This window comes from Somniosus microcephalus, chromosome 20 (assembly GCF_052327205.1).
Source record: "Somniosus microcephalus isolate GS21.2 chromosome 20, FLI_Smic_1.0, whole genome shotgun sequence".
NCBI classification, from domain to species: Eukaryota; Metazoa; Chordata; class Chondrichthyes; order Squaliformes; family Somniosidae; genus Somniosus; species Somniosus microcephalus.
In genome coordinates this window covers 7755453-7781840 of record NC_141006.1, presented here as the reverse complement: position 1 = coordinate 7781840, position 26388 = coordinate 7755453, and the positions used below count along the sequence as shown (strand labels likewise).

The 26388-nt window shown below is 46.9% G+C and overlaps 1 protein-coding gene across 1 annotated transcript in view; it reads right to left on the bottom strand.

The window, feature by feature from the left end:
- tinagl1 (tubulointerstitial nephritis antigen-like 1) overlaps window positions 1–25417 on the bottom strand; it is a 235816-nt gene extending 210399 nt beyond the window's left edge. The window contains exon 1 of the mRNA XM_085962312.1: window positions 25296–25417. The gene's annotated coding sequence lies outside the window, so the exon portion shown is untranslated. The remainder of the gene's footprint in view (window positions 1–25295) is intronic.
- Between the last annotated feature and the right edge of the window lie 971 nt (window positions 25418–26388).

Sequence of the window (26388 nt, the reverse complement as noted above, 5' to 3'; positions counted from 1 at the left end):
GACCCTGTGCCTCCTAGTCCATCCAGAAGGAGAGCAGTGCTGGAACTCCAGGAACAGGTGCAGGAGTCTCTGGCAAGTTTTGTCTCCAGGGTCACTGCAAGTGTGGAGCGAATGGAGGAATCCATCGCTAACATGAGCAGAGCCTTTGTGGAGGCTTTGGCGCATGAACGCATCACCACAGCAAGGATGGCAACCTCCTTGGAAAGAATTGTTACCTCCATGGTAAGGCTGGCTACCATAGAGGAGAGGATGGCTACGGCCATGGAGGAGCTTAGTCACCAGGGTATGGAAAACATGGTAATTGTTCAGAATAGACTGACATCTCTTGAGGAGCAATGGTCAGCTATTGAGCAAACAAACCAGACCTTCAGGCAAGTCCTCGGGAGTAGGACTTCCAGTACAGAAATGAGTCCTCATGGCCCCCTTGCAGTGCAGCAAGGTGCTGTCAAGCCACTTGCTTGCGCTGAAGTGGGGCTGACCCATGAGAGGGATGTTGGTGGCATTCAACAAGGAAGTTGGGGCTCCTCTCCAAGCGCTCACACTTCCATGCCACTGCAGAGCCCTCGGTCAGAGCTCCACCAGAGTCCCCACCCAACTGAGATCGGCGTTTCAGCCCCTGCACAGCCGCAGGAGCAGCAGACTGTTGCCGAGCCTTCACAGGTTCGCAACCCCAGAGGACACCCGCCAAAGGTGTTGAGACAGGAGCAGCAAGAAAGTGAGCAAGGGGCCTTCACATCTGCTGAAGCCACAGGGGAAGCACCACGTAGGAGCATGCGTAAGAGGAAGATAATGCACAAGTAGTCACAAGGGTAGTCACTTTGGTGTAATAACAACAGAAAACACTGGAAAAACTCAGCAGGCCAGGGCAGCATCCGTGGAGAGAGAAACAGAGTTAACATTTCACGTCGATGACCTTTCCTCAGAACTGGAAAAAAGCAGGAAAAGGAATAGATTGTGAAGCAGGGGAGGGGATGAAAGAACAAAAGGGAAGGTCTGTGATAGGATAGAAAGCAGGAGAGATTAAGAGACATTGAGAGAGATTCAAGGCAAGAGGAGGTGGTAATGGGGCAGGTTAAGGAACAAAGGATGGCTCTAGATGGGGTGTGAATTGCGCTGGCAGAATGAAGGACAGCTGCCATGTGGGAGGGAAGAAGAAAGGCCAAGCAAAAGTGTGGATAAAAAAATAATAAATAATGTGATAGGGGCCGAGGTTATAATCTGAAATTGTTGAACTCTATATTGAGTCCAGAAGGCTGTAAAGTGCCTAATCGAAAGATGAGGTGCTGTTCCTCGAGCTTACGTTGAGCTTCCGTGGAACAATGGAAGAGGCCGAGTACAGTGAGGTCTGAGTGGGAGTGAAGTGGTGAATTCAAGTGACAGGCCACCGGGAGCTCGGGGTCGCCCGTACGGACTGAATGGAAGTGTTCTGCAAAGCGGTCACCCAATCTGCGTTTGGTCTCCCCAATGTAGAGGAGACTGCATCGTGAGCAGCGAATACAGTATACTAAATTGCAGGAAGTACAAGTAAATCGCTGTTTCACCTGGAAGGGGTGTTTGGGGCCCTGGACAGTGGGAAGGGGGGAGGTATAAGGCCATGTGTTGCATCTCCTGCGCTTGCACGGGAAGGTGCTGGAGGAAGGGGAAGGGGTACTGGGGGTGGTAGAGGAGTGGACTAGGGTGTCTCAGAGGGAGCGGTCCCTATGGAATGCTGAAAGGGGAGGTGAGGGGAAGGTGCTTTTGGTGGTGGGAATCACACTGGAGGTGGCGGAGGATGTGGAAGCTGGTGGGGTGAAAGGTGAGGACAAGGGGAGCTCTATCGTGGTTCCGGGAGGGAGGGGCAGGGGTGAGGGCAGAAGTGCAGGAGATAGAACGGACACGGTCGAGGGCCGTGTCAACCACAGTAGAGGGGATTCATTGGTTGAGGAAAGAGGAAGACATGTCAGAAGCACTGGTATGGAAGGTGGCATCGTCGGAGCAGATGCGGCAGAGACAGAGAAACTGGGAGAATGAAATAAAATCCTTACAGGAGGCGGGGTGGGAGGAAGTGTAGTCCAGGTAGCTGTGGGAGTCAGTAGGCTTGTAGTGAATGTTTGTCAATAACCTATCTGTGTGTGAGATGGAGACGGGGAAGTCGAGGAAGGGAAGGGAAGAGTCGGAGATGGACCATGTGAAGGTGAGGGAAGGGTGGGAATTGGAAGCACAGTGAATGAAATTTTCTAGTTCAGGGCGAGAGCAGGAGACGGCACCGATACAGTCATCAATGTACCAGAAAAAAGAGGTGAGGGAGGGGACCCGAGTAGGACTGGTACAAAGAGTGTTCCACATATCCCACGAAAAGGCAGGCATAGCTAGGACCCATGCGGGTTCCCATAGCAACACCTTTAATTTGGAGGAAATGAGTGGAGTCAAAGGAGAAGTTGTTCAATGTGAGAACAAGTTCACTTGGGTGTAATGTGTTTAATTTTGGAAAGCCATCTGTTGCTTATTGTCATTAAAAATTCTGATGGCAAACTGTTGCAGTTGTGGTGTGTGTCATTTCGCTAATGGGACTTCCACATTGAGGGCTTAGGGCGACTTGCAATTGTCAGTATGGTGGTCAGAGTGATAGGAATCCGCAGGTTCTTGGCCATTGTCGATGGTCTGATAAGAAGGTGTGAGGCAAAAGTGTTTGATTGTGCAGGCTAAGCAAATATGGCCAAGATGAGTGCGTCCCTTGCATCCCGGGCAGCAGTGTGGTCGCGTACTGGCGCCTTCTGGCCTGTGCAGCTTCAGGTGGGTGAGCAGCAGCTTGGCGCTCCTGTTGCTGCTGCTGTTGTTCATGGTTCTGCTGCTGCCACGGCTGGTCTTCCTCCGAATCTGATGTCCAGGAGGAAAGGAAATAAATGGTTCCCATGCTTCTGGTTATTGCCTCAGTTGAGGAAGCGCTCAGTCAAGGTGGGGAGAGGGGTTTCCCAGGAGGTCACGCTGGAGATGGGTGTCAGGCTCCAAACTTCCACAACAATGAGGAGGCCTGCTAAAAGTTCCCCCAGACCTGAGACAACAAAGTTCTGCCACCTGCAAATAATGACTGATCAAATCTCCTTTTTAATGGTGGAGCTGCAGCTGTTAGTAAGCAGTCCACTTGTGAGGCCGCCAGGATTACCTGGCGTGTTCCAGAGGAGACGTGCAGGAGGTGGGAAAAGTGCCAAAATCAGAAAGCCCTCTCAAAATGGGATTATAGATGCAACTAAGTGGTTGTTAAGGGCCTTAAGGGCCTATCGTGCCTCCTGGAGGCAGGATGGAAATGGGGTTAGAAAGCACGCATTTGGGAAAATTGCTTGGAGGTGGGATGGAGGCAGGATTGGGCTCGCCCGCCATTTTTTGCAACTTTTCCACCTCACATGCCTCCAATCCCACCTCCTCAGGCCTGGCAAAATCAAGTCCATAGAGTCATAAAGTTATACAGCACAGAAAGAGGCCCTTCGGCCCATCGTGTCCGCGCCGGCCATCAAGCCCTGTCTATTCTAATCCCATTTTCCAGCACTTGGTCCGTAGCCTTGTATGCTATGGCGTTTCAAGTGCTCATCTAAATGCTTCTTGAATGTTGTGAGGATTCCTGCCTGTACCACCCTTTCAGGCAGTGATTCCAGATTCCAACTACCCTCTGGGTGAAAAAGTTTTTCCTCAAATCCCCTCTAAACCTCCTGCCCCTTACCTTGAAACTATGCCCCCTGGTTATTGACCCCTCTACTAAGGGGAAAAGTTCCTTTCTATCTACCCTATCTATACCCCTCATAATTTTGTACACCTCAATCAGGCCCCCCCTCGGCCTTCTCTGTTCTAAGGAAAACAACCCCAGCCTGTCCAGTCTCTCTTCATAGCTGAAGCACTCCAGCCCAGGCAACATCCTGGTGAATCTCCTCTGCACCCTCTCCAATACAATCACATCCCTCCGATAGTGTGGTGACCAGAACTGCACACAGTATTCCAGCTGTGGTCTAACTAGCGTTTTGTACAGCTCCATCATAATCTCCCTGCTCTTATATTCTATGCCTCGGCTAATGAAGGCAAGTATCCCATATGCCTTTTTAACCACCTTATCCACCTGTCCTGCTGCCTTCAGGGATCTATGTACATGCACACGAAGGTCTCTCTGATCCTCTGTCCTTCCTAGGGTCCTACCATTCATTGTGTATTCCCTTGCCTTGTTAGTCCTCCCAAAATGCATCACTTCACACTTTTCAGGGTTAAATTCCATTTGCCATTGTTCTGCCCATCTAACCATCCCGTCTATATCGTCCTGTAGCCTGAGGCTTCCCTCCTCGTTATTTACCACTCAGCCAATTTTCGTGTCATCTGCGAACTTACTGATCATAACTCCTACATTCATATCTAAATCATTAATGTACACTACAAACAGCAAAGGACCCAGCACCGATCCCTGCGGTACACCACTGGACACAGGCTTCCAGTCACAAAAACAACCTTCGACCATCACCCTCTGCCTCCTGCCACTAAGCCAATTTTGTATCCAATATGGCAAATTGCCCTAGATCCCATGGGCTCTTACCTTCTTGACCGGTCTCCCATGTGGGACTGTCAAAAGCCTTACTGAAGTTCATGTAGACTACATCAACTGCACTACCTTCATCCACACACCTAGTCACCCCCTCGCAAAATTCAGTCAAATTGGTCAGACATGATCTCCCCCGATAGAGCCATGCTGACTATCCCTGATTAATCCCTGCCTCTCCAAGCGGAGACTAATTCTGTCCCTCAGAATTTTTTCCAATAATTTCCCTACCACTGATGCAATTCCCTGGTTTATCCCTACTACCCTTCTTGAACAATGGTACTACGTTAGCTGTTCTCCAGTCCTCTGGCACCTCCCCTGTGGCCAGAGAGGTTCTGAAAATTTGTGTCAAAGTCCCTGCAATCTCCTCCCTTGCCTCACACAGCAGCCTGGGATACATGCCGTCAGGGCCTGGGGATTTATCCACTTTTAAGCCTGCTAAAACCGCTAGTACTTCCTCTCAATATTAATTTGTTCAAGTATATCACCACCCCCCTGCCTGATTTCTATGCCTACATCACCCTTCTCCATAGTGAACACAGATGCAAAATATTCATTTAAAACCTCACCTACATCTTCCGGCTCTACACACAGATTGCCAATTTGGTCCCTAATGGGCACTACTCTTTCCCTGGTTATCCTCTTGCCGTTAATATACTTATAAAACACCTTGGGCTTTTCCTTTATTTTGCCCTCCAGTGTTTTTTCATGACCCCTCTTCGCTCACCTAATTTCTTTTTTAAGTACCCCCCTGCAATTTCTATACTCCTCTAGGGCTTCCACTGTTTTTAGTTATTGAAGGAATGAAAATACAAAAGACTGATGGTCCTCAGAGAGAGGGCAGCCTTGCTGGGCCAGAGCATTGAGTTGTAGAACGGGTTCCACTGAGATGCCAGACCCCCTTACATACCTCACAGGGGGAATCCTAGGAACTCCGTGTACATACCTCACAGGGGGAATCCCAGGAACTCCCTGTACATACCTCACAGGGGGAATCCCAGGAACTCCCTGTACATACCTCACAGGGGGAATCCCAGGAACTCCCTGTACATACCTCACAGGGGGAATCCCAGGAACTCCCTGTACATACCTCACAGGGGGAATCCCAGGAACTCCCTGTACATACCTCACAGGGGGAATCCCAGGAACTCCCTGTACATGCCTCACAGGGAGAATCCCAGGAACTCCCTGTACATACCTCACAGGGGGAATCCCAGGAACTCCCTGTACATGCCTCACAGGGGGAATCCCAGGACATAAGAACATAAGAAATAGGAGCAGGAGTAGGCCAATTGGCCCCTCGAGCCTGCTCCGCCATTCAATAAGATCATGGCTGATCTGATCCTAACCGCCAATCCACTATGACAGGACTATCTCCTGAATCTAACAGAATTAGACACACGAAACAGGAGCAGGATCAGGCTACACGGCCCCTGGGCCCGCTCCGCTACCCACAGGGCCATGACCGATCCGAACCTAGACTCATGTCCAAATTCCTGCCCGCTCCCCGTAACCCTTAATTCCCTTTTCTTCTAGGAAACTGTCTATTTCTGTTATAAATTTATGTAATGATGTAGCTTCAACAGCTTTTTGGGGCAGCATATTCCATGGACCTACCACCCTCTGAGTGAAGTAGTTCCTCCTCATCTCAGTTTTGAAAGAGCAGCCCCTTATTCTAAGACTATGCCCCCTAGTTCTAGTTTCACCCATCATCTGGAACATCCTCCCTGCATCCACCCGATCCAACCCCTTCATAATCTTATATGTTTCAATAAGACTGCCTCTCATTCTTCTGAACTCCAATGAGTAGAGTCCCAATCTACTCAACCTCTCCTCATATGACCACCCCCTCATCCCCGGTATTAACCGACTGAACCTTCTTTGTACTGACTCGAGAGCAAGTATGTCCTTTCTTAAGTATGGACACCAAAACTGTATGCAGTATTCCAGGTGCGGTCTCACCAATACCTTGTACAACTGAAGCAATACCTCCCTATTTTTATATTCTATCCCCCTAGCAATGAAAGCTAACATTCCATTGGCCTTCTTAATCACTTGCTGCACCTGCATACTAAGCTTTTGAGTTTCGTGCACCAGGACCCCCAGATCCCTTTGTACTTCAGTACTTTCCAGTTTCTTGCCATTAAGATAATAACTTCCTCTACGATTTTTCCTGCCAAAGTGCATAACCTCACACTTTCCAGTATTGTATTCCATCTGCCAAATCTCTGCCCACTTACTTAGCCTGTCTATGTCCCCTTGCAGGTTTTTTATGTCCTCCTCACTCACTACTTTCCCTCCCATCTTAGTATCATCTGCAAATTTTGATGTGTTACACTCGGTCCCCTCCTCCAAATCATTAATATAGATTGTAAAGAGTTGGGGACCCAGCACTGACCCCTGCGGAACACCACTGGTTACTGATTGCCAGTCTGAGAATGAACCATTTATCCCAACTCTCTGCCTTCTGTTAGATAGCCAATCCTCTATCCATGCCAGAATATTACCCCCAATCCCGTGATTTTTTATCTTAAGCAATAACCTTTTGTGTGGCACCTTGTCAAATGCCTTTTGGAAGTCTAAATACACTACGTCCACTGGTTCACCTTTATCCACCCTATATGTTACTTCCTCAAAGAACTCCAGCAAATTTGTCAAACATGACTTCCCCTTCATAAAACCATGCTGACTTTGTCTTATTAAATTATGATTATCCAAATGTCCTGTTACTGTCTCCTTAATAATGGACTCCAAAATTTTACCTACCACAGATGTTAGGCTAACCGGTCTATAGTTTCCAGCCTTCTGTCTACTGCCCTTTTTAAATAAGGGTGTTACATTAGCAGTTTTCCAGTCTGCCGGGACCTTTGCTGAGTCCAGGGAGTTTTGGAAGATTATTACCAATGCATCCACAATCCCTACCGCCACTTCCCTCAAGACCCTAGGATGTAAGCCATCAGGTCCAGGTGATTTATCCGCCTTGAGTCCCATTATTTTACCGAGTACCACTTCCTTAGTGATTTTGATCGTGTTTATCTCCTCCCCCCCTATAGCCCCCTGCTTGTCCAGTGTTGGGATATTCTTGGTGTCCTCTACTGTAAAGACTGATACAAAATATTCATTCAGTGTTTTTGCCATCTCCATATTTCCCACCATTAATTTCCTGGTCTCATCCTCTAAGGGACCAACATTTACTTTAGCCACCCTTTTTCTTTTTATATAACTATAAAAACTCTTACTATCTGTCTTTATATTTTTTGCTAATTTACTTTCATAATCTATCTTCCCTTTCTTAATCAATCTTTTTGTTATTTTTTGCTGTCTTTTAAAGTTTTCCCAATCCTCTATCCTCCCACTAGATTTGACTACCTTATATGCCCTTGTTTTTAGTTGAATACTATCCTTAATTTTTTTACTTAGCCACGGATGGCTGTCTTTTCTTTTACACCCTTTTTTTCTCAGTGGAATATACTTTTTTTGGAAGTTGTAAAATAACTCCTTAAATGTACACCACTGATCATGTATCATCTTACCCTTTAATCTATTTTCCCAATCCACTTTACTCAATTCCGCTCTCATACCTTCATAGTCTCCTTTATTCAAGCTTAGCACGCTTGTTTGAGATACAACCTCCTCACCCTCTAATTGAATATGGAATTCAACCATGTTATGGTCACTCATTCCAAGGGGATCCTTTACTAGGACATTTTTAATTAATCCTGTCTCGTTACACAGGACCAGATCTAAGGTTGCTTGCCCCCTGGTCGGTTCAGTTACATACTGCTCAAGAAACCCATCCCTAATACACTCGATGAACTCATCCTCAAGGCAGCCCTGCCCAATTTGATTTGTCCAATTAATATGATAGTTAAAATCCCCCATAATTATAGATGTTCCCTTATTACAAGCCTCAACTATTTCCTGATTGATACTCCGTCCAATCGAGTTGCGACTGTTCGGAGGCCTATAGACTACGCCCACTAGTGTTTTTTCCCCTTATTATTCCTTATCTCCACCCAAACTGTTTCATTATCCTGATCTTTTGACCCAATATCATTTCTCTGTATTACCGTGATTCCTTCCTTTATTAACATAGCCACCCCACCTCCCCTTCCTTCCTGCCTGTCCTTCCTGATCGTTAAATAACCTGGTATGTTTAATTCCCTGTATATACCTCACAGGGGGAATCCCAGGAACTCCCTGTACATACCTCACAGGGGGAATCCCAGGAACTCCCTGTACATACCTCACAGGGAGAATCCCAGGAACTCCCTGTACATACCTCACAGGGGGAATCCCAGGAACTCCCTGTACATACCTCACAGGGGGAATCCCAGGAACTCCCTGTACATACCTCACAGGGGGAATCCCAGGAACTCCCTGTACATACCTCACAGGGGGAATCCCAGGAACTCCCTGTACATACCTCACAGGGGGAATCCCAGGAACTCCCTGTACATACCTCACAGGGGGAATCCCAGGAACTCCCTGTACATACCTCACAGGGGGAATCCCAGGAACTCCCTGTACATACCTTACAGGGGGAATCCCAGGAACTCCCTGTACATACCTCACAGGGGGAATCCCAGGAACTCCCTGTACATACCTCACAGGGGGAATCCCAGGAACTCCCTGTACATACCTCACAGGGGGAATCCCAGGGTCTCCCTGTACATACCTCACAGCTGTTAACCTTGGGACCCCCAGTATTGTATCACATTGATCTCCATGCACAGCACGATCTGAAAGTGATTAATGAGGCCCAGGAACCACCCGAAGTCTCAGTGACGGGACCGCTCTGATCTACATCACTCCCCATATCTGCATCCTTCAGCTGTAGCAAGTTCAAAGCCATGACTGCTGTCATCATACAGCAGTTATGCTGACATTCCGGAAACTTCTCCTGCGACCGTAAAAAGCAGCATGAAATTGTGAAACAGCGAGGACTTTCAGATGTGTCACTATTTGGACACCTGTTAAACACAGATATCTGTGCTGGGGAGGGAGTGGCAGCCCTGTTCCCACTGTGATCCTGTCTACCCATATACAGTGCTGTTTATTACATTCCTTTTAATATTTTTTTCTTTCACTTCCCCCCTCCTCCAGTTCCTCATTTCTCCTGTTGGAATTTAGTCTCCCTGGGGTATGGTTCCACACAGACTCTCCCCTACCTCAGCCAAGTGGCCACTTATTGTATGTGAACCGCGACAGTGAATGTCGGCAGGATATTCAAACATTGCCACCCTCACTGACCCTGCACATATACACTTGCTGTCAGTGGTGTCTAGACAGTGATCTGGAGCAGGATCCCCGGCTGGTTTCTTTCCCATGGTTGTTGAGACCTATTCTAGCACCCAGAGTGCTGGCCTGAGAGAGGTCAGCCTGCAGATTGAACCCAGGCCTGTGTGGCACAGGTACACACTCAGTCTTAACCAGCGGTGCCACTGGGGGAGTTTTAACTCATTATTGAAGGAATGAAAATACAAAGGACTGATGGTCCTCAGAGCGCAGCCTCGCTGGGCCAGAGCATTGAGTTGCAGAACAGGCTCCAGTTCTCCAACCCGCGCTCCTGTCTACTGAGGCTCCGCTCTGGGAGAACGGCCTCTGGAATTCACCCTGTGGTCTTTCAATATTCCTCGGACTGCAGGCCCCCATCATTCACTGCTTTGTCAATAAGATGCTGGGGACCAGAGTTAGAAAATAGTGAGCCACGCACACCTGAATCTCCGCTCTAAACCGCTGGTGGGCAACGCTTGTGAAATCGTCGCTTTTCAGGCAATCAGAAGGGACAGAGAAGTGAAGGGGTTAGTCACAGGGTGAGCTGTTTGCAGAAGGTGAGGTAAGGGACAGAGAAGTGAAGGGGTTAGTCACAGGGTGAGCTGTTTGCAGAAGGTGAGGTAAAATCACAGATAACATAGAAACATAGAAACATAGAAGATAGGAGCAGGAGTAGGCCATTCGGCCCCTCGAGCCTGCTCCGCCATTCAATAAGATTATGGCTGATCATCCAAACTCAGTACCCTGTCCCTGCCTTCTCCCCATATCCCTTGATCCCTTTAGCCTTAAGAAATACATCTAACTCCTTCTTGAATATATTTAATGAATTGGCCTCAACTGCCTTCTGTGGTAGAGAATTCCACAGGTTCACCACTCTCTGGGTGAAGAAATTCCTCCTCATCTCTGTCCTAAATGGCTTAGCCCTTATCCTTAGACTGTGACCCCTGGTTCTGGACTCCCCGGCCATCGGGAACATCCTTCCTGCATTAAGTCTGTCTAGTCCTGTTAGAATTTTATAAGTTTCAATGAGATCCTCTCTCATTCTTCTAAACTCCACTGAGTATAAGCCCAATCGACCCAATCTCTCCTCATACGTCATTCCTGCCATCCCAGGTATCAGTCTGGTAACTCTTCGCTGCACTCCCTCCATGGCAAGAACATCCTTCCTCAGATAAGGCGACCAAAACTGCACACAATACTCAAGATGTGGTCTCACCAAGGCCCTGTACAACTGCAGCAAGACATCCTTGTTCCTGTACTCGAACCCTCTCGCTACGAAGGCCAACATACCATTTGCCTTCTTAACCGCCTGCTGCACCTGCATGCTTACCTTCAGCAACTGGTGCACAAGGACACCCAGGTCTTGTTGCACTTCCCTTCTTCCAATCTATTGCCGTAAATAGATTGTTGGCCTCTCAGATTGCTGATTTCACCAAAATTTATTGTCTTTTCGGTGGTGCGCGAAGGGTTAATGCCCGTGTCAGCTTGGCTCAGTTGGTCACACTCTCATCTCTCAGGCAAGGCGTTGTAGGTTGAGCTCACACTCCAGGCACCTGCACCGATGTGGGAGCATCACATTGTCGGAGATTCAATTCATCTGACTGCTCAGGTGAGGACAGGGTGGGGTTGATCATGTCTGCCATGGCTCAGTGGTAGGCTGCACACTCAATGTAGCACCCTCGCCTCTGAGTCAGAAAGTCATAGGTTCAAGTCCCACTCCAGAGACTTGAACACATAATCTAGGCTGACACTCCCAGTTCAGTACTGAGGGAGTGCTGCACTGTCAGAGGTGCTATTTTTCAAATGAGACATTAAACAGAGGCACCGTCTGCTCTCTCAGGTGGGTGTAAAAGATCCCGTGGCACTATTTCGAAGAAGAGCAGGGGAGTTCTCCCTGTTGTCCTGGTCAATATTTATCCCTCAATCAACATCACTAAAACAGATTATCTGGTTATTATCACAGTCCTGTTTGTGGGACCTTGCTCTGCACAATTTGACTGCCTCGTTTCCTACATTACAACAGTGGCGACACTTTAAAAAGTAATTCATTGGCTGTAAAGCCATTTGGGACGTCTTGAGGTTGTGAAAGGCGCTATAAATGCAAATTCTTCTTTTCTTTCTGTTGGTATTCTGAAGGACGAGAATGAATAGACCAGAGCGCCTTTCTCATCCAAACCCGTCTTTTGATCTTGAGGAAGATCTCATGCTTTGCACGCTGGGAGCGCTAATCGGAATAACGTGCACCAGCTCAACCCTCTGATCCCCATGAAATGAATGGACAGAAAGTCAGGCACTATGAAGACTGCACGCTCCTGTGATATTGCGATTCGTCCTCCCAATGGATGATTTTCGGTGTTGGACTCAGTGCAGCATGAAATCTGCCCCCTTGCCTTGAACGGTCTGTTGCAAAGAGCCAACAAAATGATGTAAAATGGGGGATCTTTACCAGACTCTTGAACAGGCTCGGTTTAATGTCTCATCGGAAGGACGGCACCTCCGACAGTGCAACGCTCTCTCAGTACTGCACTATGCTCCAGACTGAAGACCAGCTTTCCGAGTGCAGGCTCCCGGTGTGGAGCCTCTCCTGTCGGGAGTGCATACCAGGGAGTGCCAGTGAGGCCCGGTGTCAGCAGCCTGCATTGGGAAAATCAGCTGGTGCCTACAACCTTTTGACCTAGAGGTGGGCGTGCTGCCAGCTGATTCAAGTGGTTGCACATAGTCTTCGGCTGTAGGGAAGAAGGTGTGTTGGAGAGATGGGCAAGTCGATACCTCACACTGCACCTGCCCATCACTCCAGGCAACTGGACAGCTCTGTTCATGTCTGTGCGTCGATTGTTGTGTATCTGGGTTTAGCTCCAATCCCTGCTCAGTATTTCACCTGCCCTCTTGAGCATCCCTGATTATAATCGCTCCACCACTGGCGGCCGTGCCTTCAGCTGCCGAGGCCCTAAGCTCTGGAATTCCCTCCCTAAACCTCGCTGCCTGTCTTTCCTCCTTTAAGATGCTCCTTAAGACCTACCTCTTTGCCTGTCCTACTGGCTCCTTATGTCTCAAAATGTAACTATGTTAAAGGCGCTATATAAATGCAAGTTGTTGTTGTTTTGGCAAATGCTCAACACAGCCAAAACATAACAATAACAGCGGTGTGCATAGGGTGTCCCTGAGATACTAACAGTCACAATATCCATGCACCCCACCCCATCCCACCCCACCGCCCCTTCATCAGTGCCAAATGATAGCACCCTTCAGCCTTTGGTTCCAAGTCTGTGAGCCTGGAAGCGGAGTGCTCATCAGCAAGCAACAGCTGCGAGCACCATCACCAATGCAATCTGATGTGTGTAAAGACATGTGCAAGAGGATTGAGTCAGCGGGTGCTGTGTCAGAGGCCAATGGCCCTGACATGTGAAACAAGAAACACTCATCCTGCATACTCAGCACTGCCTAATACCAAAAATATTCACTGTTAATTGAAGTTCAAAAGTCAAGGAGGCAACCAGATCCACATAATTCTATCGCCCTCCTTCTGCTTTATCTTTGGAGCAAACCCCAATGTGTGATACATTACTCACACTCAAATGATTCATTTATTACAGGATTCAGAGGTTAAAAAGGGGCCTCGCGATGATGATTAAATTCAGGGAAATCGAGAAAATAAGATGAAAATAGGGTCTGGTTAGAAGTAATTGAGAATTGGTTCTATTGTTTTGCCCCAACCGATGTAACCACCTTCATTACTCAACAACCAAGAGCTGCAGCTGATGACTAACCAGGCGGCCACTGTTAACCATAAGCCTTTCACAAACGAGAGTCCGAGGGTTGGGGGAGGGGAGTCCATGACCTTCACTGGATGACTACAGTAATTGTTTGAGCTGTGGAGCAGATTTATTTCTGTCATATTACTGAGTGGGTTCAATTTAATTAGAGAGAACCATTGCTCTCAATGTCCATTCTCATGAGGGAGGGAGGGAGGGAGAGTGCAAGCGAGGAATGTAGAGAGGCCACAAAACAGTATACGCGACGTTTCAGATTACTGGAACTCCTCTCAGGATGATCGGAGATGGGCCTTGTGTTGAGCAGTAATCTAATTGATAATGGGGGCGGTAGAGTTTCCGCAAGAACGCGTTGGTTTTTCCCGGGTAATTCGCCCCAAATCAGCCAAACCAGTGATAAAGATTGAGGAATCGCAAGCACAAGTTACGTTCAGCGCAAGTCGAGTTTCCGCGATCTGTTTCGCTGGTTTAAAAACATCGCACTGGAAGCAGCCCTGCCCACAAAACTGGCCACGCCCCCAGACTGAATTCATCACCACGGCGAGTTTCCGCTAATTGCGCCCGTTTGTGGGCCTTCATTTTCAGTTATTTAAAATCCGGTTAGTTGCAGGTGGTGGACGAGACTCTGATTAAAATGCTGACTTTTGTGATAACTCCATTTTCAGCTGTATTAAGAAACCTGCACCAGGTATCCACTCTTCAATATATCAAGGAATATTTTTTAATGCAAGAAAAAAAACGATTATGTTCTAAAACGCTGCCCGAGTGCGCTGGTTCATGGAAGATTTTACGTTTGGCGACATGCAAATGGGTTCAAGCAGAAACTTGAGCAAAAAATTCACTCGGGAAATTAGCTCGATTTGAGCACAACTTGCGCCAGATTGCTGATTGCACCCAAAGTTGAAAGTCTGCCTCAATAGCCCAGAAATTCATGTCGGGGGCTTCCCGCGGGTGCAAGCCCCCGACCTACACTTACCTAGCGCGCTGGCAGTTGAGGCCTGGGCCTGCATGCATTTCCGGCCTGTGGCCCGGTCCAGCTCCCGGCGCGCTGTGCTTGCGTGTCCCAGGGGCGTAGTTAGTGCGATGCGTCGGCTGGGACCACGTGAGCACTGGGCAACCAATCGGAGGAGGGAAAAGCCCATTCATGAGGTTGAGAGAAAGAACTGTCAAACTTATGAAAACTCCGGGCGCCCAAAACAGTACTTAACCTTAAAATAAATTTGAAAAAAACATCACACTATTTAAATAAACTATAAATAACATTAAATAACTATTTTAAACAATAATTTAAATTTTTGAAAAAAATAATTCTATAAAAAAACTGGGCTAAAAATACACTTACCTTACTTTAAAGTGGAAAAAATGTTCTAATTTTAATTAATTGACCACTTACCTTTTAAAATTAAGTCCTTACGCCTGGTTATTAAATGTGTAAAAAGTAGAGGCCTTCACACACGGAAAAATCTGTAAAAAAAAATGAAGTTCAACGCGCACGCGCAGACTCCCGCCCGCACGCGTACCACCTCTGAACCCCTTCGTTCAGAGGATCGGAAATGCCGGTTTCCCGCGCATGCGTAGTGCATGCAAGAAACCGGCACTTCCATCGGGTCCACGCGTGAGTACTCCGTGCTTACTCACGCGTTGGGACACGAATCTCTGGGCCAATATATCTTCCTCACACTTCCTGTCTCTCCCTCCCTGTCTGAGATGGTTGAGACATCATTTGCTTCCTCGCCATTTAAGGCATCAGCAGTGGCTCAGTGGGCAGCACTCTCACCTCTGAATCATGAAGCTTGTGTGCTCAAGACCCACTCCAGAGTCTTGAGCACAGAATCTTAGCTGGCATTCCAGTGCAGTACTGAGGGAGTGCTGCCTTGTTGGAGGTACCATGTTTTGGATGCGATGCTAAACCAAGGCCCTATCTGCCCTCTCAGGTGAACGTTAAACATAGAAACATAGGAGATAGGAGCAGGAGTAGGCCATTCGGCCCCTCAAGCCTGCTCCGCCATTCAATGCGATCATGGCTGATCATCCAAATTCAGTAACCTGTCCCTGCTTTCTCCCCATATCCCTTGAACCCTTTAGCCTTAAGAAATATATCCAACTCCTTCTTGAATATATTTAATGAATTGGTCTCTACTGCCTTCTGTGGTAGAGAATTCCACAGGTTCACCACTCTCTGGGTGAAGAAATTCCTCCTCATTTCTGTCCTAAATGGCCTACCCCTTATCCTTAGACTGTGACCCCCTGGTTCTGGATTCCCTGACCATCGGGAACATCCTCCCGGCATCTAGTCTGTCCAGTCCTGCCAGAATTTTATAAGTTTCAATGAGATCCCCTCTCATTCTTCTAAACTCCAGCAAGTACAAGCCCAATCGACACAATCTCTCCTCATACGTCATTCCTGCCATCCCAGGTATCAGCCTGGTGAATCTTCACTGCACTCCCTCCATGGCAAGAATATCCTTCCTCAGATAAGGTGACCAAAACTGCACACAATACTCAAGATGTGGTCTCACCAAGGCCCTGTAAAACTGCAGCAAGACATCCTGTTCCTGGACTCAAACCCTCTCGCTATGAAGGCCAAAATACCATTTGCCTTCTTAACCGTCTGCTGCACCTGCATGCTTACCTTCAATGACTGGTGCACAAGGACACCCAGGTCTCGTTGCACTTCCCCTTCTCCCAATCTATTGCCATTCAGATAATAATCTGCCTTCCTGTTTTTGACACCAAAGTGGATAACCTCACATTTATCCACATTATATTGCATCTGCCATGCTTCTGCTCAATCACCCAACCTGTCTAAATCATCCTGTAGTTTCTCGGCATCCTCCTCACAGCACACACACCCACCCAGTTTTCTGTCATCTGCAAGTTTGGAGATATTACATCTAGTTCCCTTGTCTAGATCATTAATATATATTGTGAATAGCTGGGGTCCAAGGACCGATCCCTGCGGTACCCCACTAGTCACTGCCTGCCACTCAGAAAAAGACCCATTTATTCCAACTCTTTGCTGTCTATCTGCCAACCAGTGCTCTATCCAAGTCAATACCTTGCCCCCAATCCCATGTGCTAATCTCTTATGTGGGACCTTATCGAAAGCCTTCTGAAAGTCCAAATACACCTGGTTCTCCCTTATCTATTTTATCAGTTACTTCCTCAAAAAGTTCCAGTAGATTAGTCAAGCACGATTTACCTTTTGTGAATCCATGTTGACTTTGTCCGATCCTGTCACTGTTTTCCAAGTGCTCTGCTACTACATCTTTTATAATGGACTCTAGCATTTTCCCCACTACCGATGTCAGGCTTACCGGTCTGTAATTCCCCATTTTCTCTCTACCACCTTTTTTGAATAGTGGGGTAACATTAGCTACCCTCCAATCAATGGGTACTGTTCCAGATTCCATCGAATGTTGGAACATGATCAGCAATGCATCTACTATTTCTAGGGCCACTTCCTTAAGTACTCTAGGATGTAGATTATCAGGCCCTGTGGATTTATCGGCCTTCAATCCCATCAATTTCCCTTACACCATTTCCCTACAAATACTGATTTCTTTCAGTTCCTCCCTTTCATCAGACCCTATGATCCCTGACATTTCTGGGAGGTTATTTGTGTCCTCCTTTGTGAAGACAGAACTAAAATATGTAAAGTAGTAAAGGGGGTAAAAGCAGGAATAAATTGTCACAAAACATATTTAAAAGTTCTTTATCTGAATGCACGCAGCATTCGTAACAAAATAGACGAGTTGACGGTACAAATAACTACACATGGGTAAGATCTGGTGGCCATTACAGAAACATGGCTGCAAGGTGGCCATGACTGGGAACTAAACATCCAGGGGTATTTGACAATTAGGAAGGACAGACAGGAAGGAAAGGGAGGTGGGGTGGCTATGTTAATAAAGGATGGAATCACTGCAATAGTGAGAAATGATATTGGGTCAAAGGATCAGGATAGTAAAACAGTTTGGGTGGAGATAAGGAATAATAAGGGGAAAAAGTCTCTAGTGGGCGTAGTCTATAGGCCTCCTAACATTTGCAACTCTGTTGGTCTGAGTATAAATCAGGAAATAGTTGGGCCTTGTAATAAGGGAACAGCTATAATCATGGGGTATTTTAACTTTCATATTGACTGGACTAATCAAATTGGGCAAGGCAGCCTTGAGGAAGAGTTCATAGAGTGCATTAGGGATGGGTTCCTTGAGCAGTATGTTACTAAACCAACCAGGGGGCAGGCAATCTTAGATCTGGTCCTGTGTAATGAGACAGGATTAATAAAAAATGTCCTAGTAAAGGATCCCCTTGGAATGAGTGACCATAACATGGTTGAATTCCAAATTCAGTTGGAGGGTGAGAGAGTTGTATCTCAAACCAGCGTACTAAGCTTAAATAAAGGAAACTATGAAGGTATGAGAGCAGAGCTGACTAAAGTGGACTGGGAAAATAGATTAAAGTGTAAGACGGTACATGAGCAGTGGTGTACATTCAAAGAGATCAGAATCACAGAAATCACACAGTGCAGATAGAGGCCATTTCGGCCCATCGAGCCTGCACCGACACATATCCCACCCTATTCCCGTAACCCCATGTATTTAATCCCCCTAACACTAAGGGTTAATTTATCATAGCCAATCAACCTAACCCGCACATCTTTGGACTGTGGGAGGAAACCGGAGCACTCGGAGGAAACCCACGCAAACACGGGGAGAATGTGCAAACTCCACACAGACAGTCGCCCGAGGCCGGATTTGAACCTGGGTCCCTGGTGCTGTGAGGCAACAGTGCTAACCACTATGCCACCGTGCTATTTCACAACTTTCAAGAAAAATATATTCCACTGAGGAAAAAGGGGCATAAAAGAAAAGACAGCCATCCGTGGCTAAGTAAAGTAATAAAGGATAGTATCCGACTGAAAACAAGGGCATATAAAGTAGCCAAATCTAGTGGGAGGATAGAAGATTGAGAAGCATTTAAAAGCCAGCAAAGAATAACTAAAAGATTAATTAAGAAAGGGAAGATAGATTATGAAAGTAAACTAACAAAAACTATAAAAACAGATAGCAAGAGTTTCTACAGTTATATAAAAAGAAAAAGGGTGGCTAAAATGAATGTTAGTCCCTTAGAGGACAAGGCCGGGAAATTAGTGGTGGGGAACATGGAGATGGCAAAAACGCTGAACAAATATTTTGTATCAGTCTTTACAGTAGAGGACACTAATAATATCCCAACACTGGACAAACAGGGGGCTATAGGGGGGGGAGGAGCTAAACACGATTAAAATCACTAGGGAGGTGGTACTCGGTAAGATAATGGGGCTTTTTGCACGCTTCTCTAATTTCCCTTTTAATGCCATCCCCAACCTCTGCATTACTGTTTGGAGGTCTATATACCACTCCCACTAACATTTTCTGCCCCTTGGTGTTTCTCAGTTCTACCCATACAGATTCCACATCATCAGAGCTAATATCCTTCCTTACAATTGTGCTAATCCCTTCTTTAACCAGTAATGCTACCCCATCTCCCTTTCCTTTTTGCCTATCTTTCCTGAATATTGAATACCCCTGGATGTTGAGTTCCCAGCCTTGGCCACCCTGGAGCCATGTTTCCGTAATCCCAATCAAATCGTATTCTTTTACCTCTATTTGCGCAGCTAATTCATCCACCTTATTATGAATGCTCCTCGCATTAAGACACAAAGCCTTCAGGCTTGTTTTTTTAACGCTCTTAGACCTATTAGAATTATTATTTACTGTGGCCATGTTTGATTTAAGCCATTGATTTCTCTGACTGCCACTTTTGTTTTTCTCCTTCCTATCTTTTGCTTTTATCCTTGTTTCCCTTTCCTCTGTCCCCCTGCTCAGGTTCCCAACCCCCTGCCGTTTTAGTTTAAACCCTCACCCAGAGCATTAACAAACATTCCCCCTAGGACATTGGTCCCAGCCCTGCCCAGGTGCAAACCGTCCGGTTTGAACTGGTCCCACCTCCCCAGAACTGGTTCCAATGTCCCAGGAACTTGAATCCCTCCCCCTGGCACCATTCCTCTAGCCACATATTCATCTGAAATATTCTTCTATTTCTACTCTGAGTAGCACGTGGCACTGGTAGCAATCCTGAGATTACTACCTTTGAGGTCCTATTTTTTAATTTACCTCCTAACTCCCTATATTCCGCTTTTAGGACCTCATCCCGTTTTTTACCTATACCGTTGGTACCTATAGGCACCACGACAACTGGCTGTTCACCCTCCCCTTCCAAAATGTTCTGCAGCCGCTCTGAGACATCCTTGACCCTTGCACCAGGGAGGCAACACACCATCCTGGAGTCTCGTTTGCAGCCGCAGAAACGCCTATCTATTCCCCTTACAATAGAATCCCCTATTACTATAGCTCTACCACTCTTTTTTCTCCCATCCTGTGCAGCAGAGCCACCCCTGGTGCCAGGAAGTTGGCTGCTGCTGCCTTCCCCTGGTAAGCCATCCCCCCCATCAGTATCCAAAGCGGTATATCTGTTTGAGAGGGGGATGGCCACAGGGGACCCCTGCACTACCTGCCTGCGCCTACTACTCTGCCTGTTGGTCACCTGTTCCCTTTCTGCCTGTGCCACCTTTACCTGCGGTGTGACCAACTGATTAAATGTGCTATTCACGACGTCCTCAGCATCGCGAATGGTCCAGTATGTATCCAATCGCTGCTCCAGCACCCCAATGTGGTCTGCCAGTAGCTGCAACTGGACACATTTCCTGCACACATGGTTGTCAGGGACACAGGAAGTGTCCCTGAGTTCCCACATAGCACAGGAGGAGCATACCATGGCACCGGGCTGTCCTGCCATGACTTACCCTTTAATTAATTGCAATTAAATTAAATCAAATCAACCCCACCAAGTATCCCACGGAACTATTTCGAAGAAGAGCAGGGGAGTTCTCCCCGATGTCCTGGCCAATATTTGTGCCTCAACCAACACCTAAAACAGATTATTTGGTCATTTATTTCATTGCCATTTGTGGAATCTTGCTGTGTACAAATTGGCTGCTGTATTTCCTACATTACAACAGCGATTACATTTCAAAAGTAATTTGTTGGCTGTAAAGCACTTTGGGACGTCCTGATGTCATGAACGATGTAATATAAATGCATGTCTATTTATAACTTGCATTTGTCCATTATATTTCATCCCCTCAGTGTAGTCACTGTTTTTATGTAGACGAACATAGTGCCTGATTTGTGCACAAGTGGTTAAGGGATGATTGTTGGCCAACACACTAGGCTCTTGGCTTTTTCACAGGAACCTGTTATATGTGATTATGTGGATTGTGGTTTGGTTGCTCTGTGGTTTATACTATTTACTACGTCTGGACAACCAGGATTGACTTGACTGAGTGATGCCAATAAATGATGGAGCTGCTCATCCCTATTAAAGTTGAATAAAGATATTGAATAGTTGCCCTGATACAGACTCTTGTCCCATCCAGATGTCTCAGAACATTTCATACCATGAACGATTTGGGTGTACAGTGACTGTTCTGTCAGAAAGTGCTAATGTTGCTGTTGCCAGCTTCAAGCAGCTTAATTGCTATTTAATAAATCTCGGGCTAGATATTACGAAGGAGCCCTCCAGGTGCAGAGCTTCGCGTGACGGGAGTGCGTATCAGGAATTCAACCGCCAAGGTCAGCTCCATTAAACTCTCTTCCGGAGCGCTAATTTATTGCCCTTACCTCCCTTCTAAAACTCATGCTGCTTCCTAACTATTGAAAGGCCAAGGCCCACAGTGTAGGTCACCACCAAGGTTCGGACGAGGAGGAGAGGAGATGAATAAATCATGAAGCAGTAGTTCGATGACACCAAGTTTGGGTTGTAAAGGCCTGTCGACTGTAGGTGGAGGAAGCACTGAGGGAGGAGTGGAGAGATGCAGGGATAAGGTTCTGAGAAAGGGCGAGTTAGAGCAGGACATGATGCAATCAGTTCTGGTTCCACACACTGAGGCTGCAGGGAGGTGGAGATGCCTGTACATTGGCTGACTTAGAGCAAACAGAAGAGAGCTGAGAGGAGCACTCACCAGAATATAATAGCAATAAAGTCGAAAGAGACAAGGGCGGTTGCAATGGAGAGATTGAAAAAGAGAAAAGAATGAACTTGCATTTCTATAGCACCTTTTACAACCTCAGGATGTCCCAAAGTGCTTTACAGCCAATGAAACACGGAGAGGAAGAGCCGGACTCTGCCCCAGTTTGGGCAATTTCCTGCAGCCAGCTGAGGACAATGGTTTGAAGTTTATTGCTGAATCCCCGAAACTGACAACAGCCAAGTTAGTTACTTCAGGGAGTGAAGTCAGCGGCTAGAAGTATCCAACTAAATACTGTCCCCTGTCGGTAAGTACAGCATGGGTTAGATACAGAGTACAGCTCCCTCTACACTGTCCCATCAAACACTCCCAGGGCAGGTACAGCACGGGTCAGATACACAGTAAAGCTCCCTCTACACTGTCCCATCATACACACCCAGGGCAGGTACAGCACGGGTTAGATACAGATTAAATCTCTCTCTACAATGTCCCATCAAACACACCCAGGGCAGCTACAACAGGGTTAGATATACAGTAAAGCTCCCTCTACACTGTCCCATCAAACACTCCCAGGGCAGGTACAGCACGGGTTAGATACACAGATACACAGTAAAGCTTCCTCTACACTGTCCCATCAAACACTCCCAGGGCAGGTACAGCACGGGTTAGATACACAGATACACAGTAAAGCTCCCTCTACACTGTCCCATCAAACACTCCCAGGGCAGGTATAGTATGGGTTAGATACAGAGTTAATCACCCTCTACACTATCCCAGTAAACACTCCCAGGGCAGGTACATCATGGGTTAGATACAGAGTAAAGCTCCCTCTATACTGTTCCATCAAACGCGATGAGACCGGGAAACTAGTGGTGGGGAACATGGGGATGGCAAAGACGCTGAACAAATATTTTGTATCAGTCTTTACAGTAGAGGACACTAAAAATATCCCAACACTGGACAAACAGGGGGCAATGGCGGGGGAGGAGCTAAACACGATTAAAATCACTAAGGAAATGGTTCTCGGTAAAATAATGGGACTTAAGGCGGATAAATCCCCCGGACCAGATGGCCTACATCCTAGGGTCTTGAGAGAAGTGGCGGTAGGGATTGTGGATGCATTGGTGATTATTTTCCAAAACTCCCTGGACTCAGGAAAGGTCCCGGCAGATTGGAAAACTGCTAATGTAACACCCTTATTTAAGAAGGGAAGTAGACAAAAAGCTGGAAACTATAGGCCAGTTAGCCTAACATCTGTGGTTGGCAAAATGTTGGAGTCCATTATTAAGGAAACAGTAACAGAGCATTTGGATAAACATAATTTAATAGGACTTATTGGTTTTATGAAGGGGAAGTCATGTTTGACAAATTTGCTCGAATTCTTTGAGGACGTAACATACAGGGTGGATAAAGGAGAACCAGTGGATGTAGTGTATTTGGACTTCCAAAAGGCATTTGACAAGGTTCCACACAAAAGATTACTGATCAAGATAAAAAATCACGGGATGGGGGTAATATACTGGCATGGGTGGAAGATTGGCTATCTAACAGAAAACAAAGAGTTGGGATAAATGGTTCGTTCTCGGGCTGGCAATCAGTAACTAGTGGTGTTCCACAGGGGTCAGTGCTGGGACCCCAACTCTTTACAATCTATATTAACGATTTGGAGGAAGAGACCGAGTGCAACATATCCAAGTTTGCCGACGATACAAAGATGGGAGGGAAAGCAGTGAGTGAGGAGGACATTAAAAACCTGCAAAAGGACATAGACAGGCTAAGTGAGTGGGCAGAGATTTGGCAGATGAAATATAATATTGGAAAGTGTGAGGTTATGCATTTTGGCAGAAAAAATCAAAGAGCAAGTTATTATCTAAATGGAGAGAAACTGCAAAGTGCTACAGTACAAAGGGATCTGGGGGTCCTGGTGCATGAAACACAAAAAGTTAGTGTGCAGGTACAGCAGGTGATCAGGAAGGCCAATGGAATCTTGGCTTTTATTGCAAGGGGGATGGAGTATAAAAACAGGGAAGTCTTGCTGCAGTTATACAGGGTACTGGTGAGGCCACACCTGGAATACTGCGTTCAGTTTTGGTTTCCATATTTAAGAAAAGATATACTTGCTCTCGAGGCGGTTCAGAGAAGGTTCACTCGGTTGATTCCGGAGATGAGGGGGTTGACTTATGAGGAAAGGTTGAGTAGGTTGGGCCTCTACTCATTGGAGTTCAGAAGAATGAGAGGTGATCTTATCGAAACATATAAGATTGTGAGGGGGCTTGATCGGGTGGATGCGGTGAGGATGTTTCCACTGATGGGTGAGACTAGAACTAGGGGGCATAATCTTAGAATAAGGGGCTGCCCTTTCAAAACTGAGATGAGGAGACACTTCTTCACTCAGAGGGTGGTAAATCTATGGAATTTGCTACCCCAGAGAGCTGTGGAAGCTGCAACATTAAATAAATTTAAATCGGAGATAGACATTTTCCTAGCAGATAAGGGAATTAGGGGTTACGGGGAAAGGGCAGGGAAGTGGACGTGAGTCTAGATTCGGATCAGCCATGATCCTATTGAATGGCGGAGCAGGCCCGAGGGGCCGTATGGCCTACTCCTGCTCCTACTTCTTATGTTCTTATGTTCTACAGTGTCCCATCAAACACTCCCAGGGCAGGTACAGCACGGGTTAGATACAGAGTAAAGCTCCCTCTACACTGTCCCATCAAACACTCCCGGGGCAGGTACAGCACGGGTTAGATACAGAGTAAAGCTCCCTCTACACTGCCCCATCAAACACTCCCGGGGCAGGTACAGCACGGGTTAGATACAGAGTAAAGCTCCCTCTACACTGTCCCATCAAACACTCCCGGGGCAGGTACAGCACGGGTTAGATACAGAGTAAAGCTCCCTCTACACTGCCCCATCAAACACTCCCAGGGCAGGTACAGCATGGGTTAGATACAGAGTAAAGCTTCCTCTACACTGTCACATCAAACACTCCCAGGGCAGGTACAGTATGGGTTAGATACAGAGTAAATCACCCTCTACACTGTCCCATCAAACACTCCCGGGGCAGGTACAGCACGGGTTAGATACAGAGTAAAGCTCCCTCTACACTGCCCCATCAAACAATCCCAGGGCAGGTACAGCACGGGTTAGATGCAGAGTAAAGCTCCCTCTACACTGCCCCATCAAACAATCCCAGGGCAGGTACAGCACGGGTTAGATGCAGAGTAAAGCTTCCTCTACACTGTCACATCAAACACTCCCAGGGCAGGTACAGCACGGGTTAGATACAGAGTAAAGCTCCCTCTACACTGTCCCATCAAACACTCCCAGGGCATGTATACCTGCCATCCTGGGCACACTTTGAGAGCCAATTTCATGCTATGGGCTCTCATTGCTTCTAGTAACAGTTTTGAGACAGCCAGCAGCAGTTTGTTTGCGCTGGTTTTGAACCCAGGTCCCTGAAGTGAAAGGCCAGCATTTAACCCACTTCCCCCACATCAACTAATTTGCAAAGCCTTTAAGATAGGCTTCCTGAATTTGACCGATCCTGCTAATCAGCAGTGCGTGGCTAAGGTCAAGCCATGTAACAGATGGTACAGCAAGTATGAATTAGTGCATAACTAACCTGATTGAGTCAGAGCATTTTTCACTGGAGATAATTCAGTAAAGCACTTCTTTGTAACGCTTCATTCTTGCTCATCAGGCTTCTAGATAAGCAAATGTGTACACTGGAACTGTGCTTGGTGATTTCACTAGCCTATTCTCATTCACTTCCGTTGTATCTTCATCCTGAAAACTCCCATCAGGAAGCTGACTTGATATGTACCTTAGCCAAGCACAGCCAGGAGCCAAGGAGAGCATTCCATTGTATCCAGATCACTTCCTTTAACTCCTACTGGATGAGTGCTTGAGCCATTCTCTGCTCCTGCATGATGGGGGTTCAGCATCAATATTTCCCTCTCACTATATGCTGTGTTATTTACTGTAATTCCTTTCTGTGTTTGGTTTTAGACAAGTGGGTTTGGTAAATCTCCTGTTTTGTCCCCCATTCCCTTTTGCTCTCCCTGGTAAGCCAATAGCCAATGTGAAGGCTGGTAGGTTGGGAGTCACTCCCACCCCTGTGTCAGTTCTACCCTTGGCCAGGACTCAATAGTCCCCGGTTGACTCTGATGTCCCTGCCCCAACCCCTCCCCCACCCGAGATAGCATTTGATGCTTCCGTAGGTTCCATGACCACACTGCACTTATCGTCCCATCACAGGCTGATTATTGGGCTCTGTCACTGGACTAATAATCCAGAGAACGTGAGTTAAAATCCCACCACGGCAGCTTAAGAATTTGAATTCAGTTCCGCTGGTGTCAGTAAAAGTGACCATGAAGCTGTCTGCATGACGTAAAAACCCAATGATTCACAAATGTCTTTACGGAAGGAAATCTGCTGTCCTTACCCAGTCTGGTCTATATGTGACTCCAGTCCCACAGCAATGTGGTTGATTCTTAACTGCCCTCTAAAGTGGACTAGCAGGCCACTTAATTGCATCAAAACACTACAAACACGGACTGCAGCGGTTCACGGAGAAGGCCCACCACCACCTTCACAGGGCACCCAGGGAGGGCAATAAATGCCGGCCTTGCCAGCAATGCCCACATCCTGAGAGCAAATTTAAAAAGTGTATCTGGTGGGAATTTATCACCGCACCACCGTAACATCACCAGAAG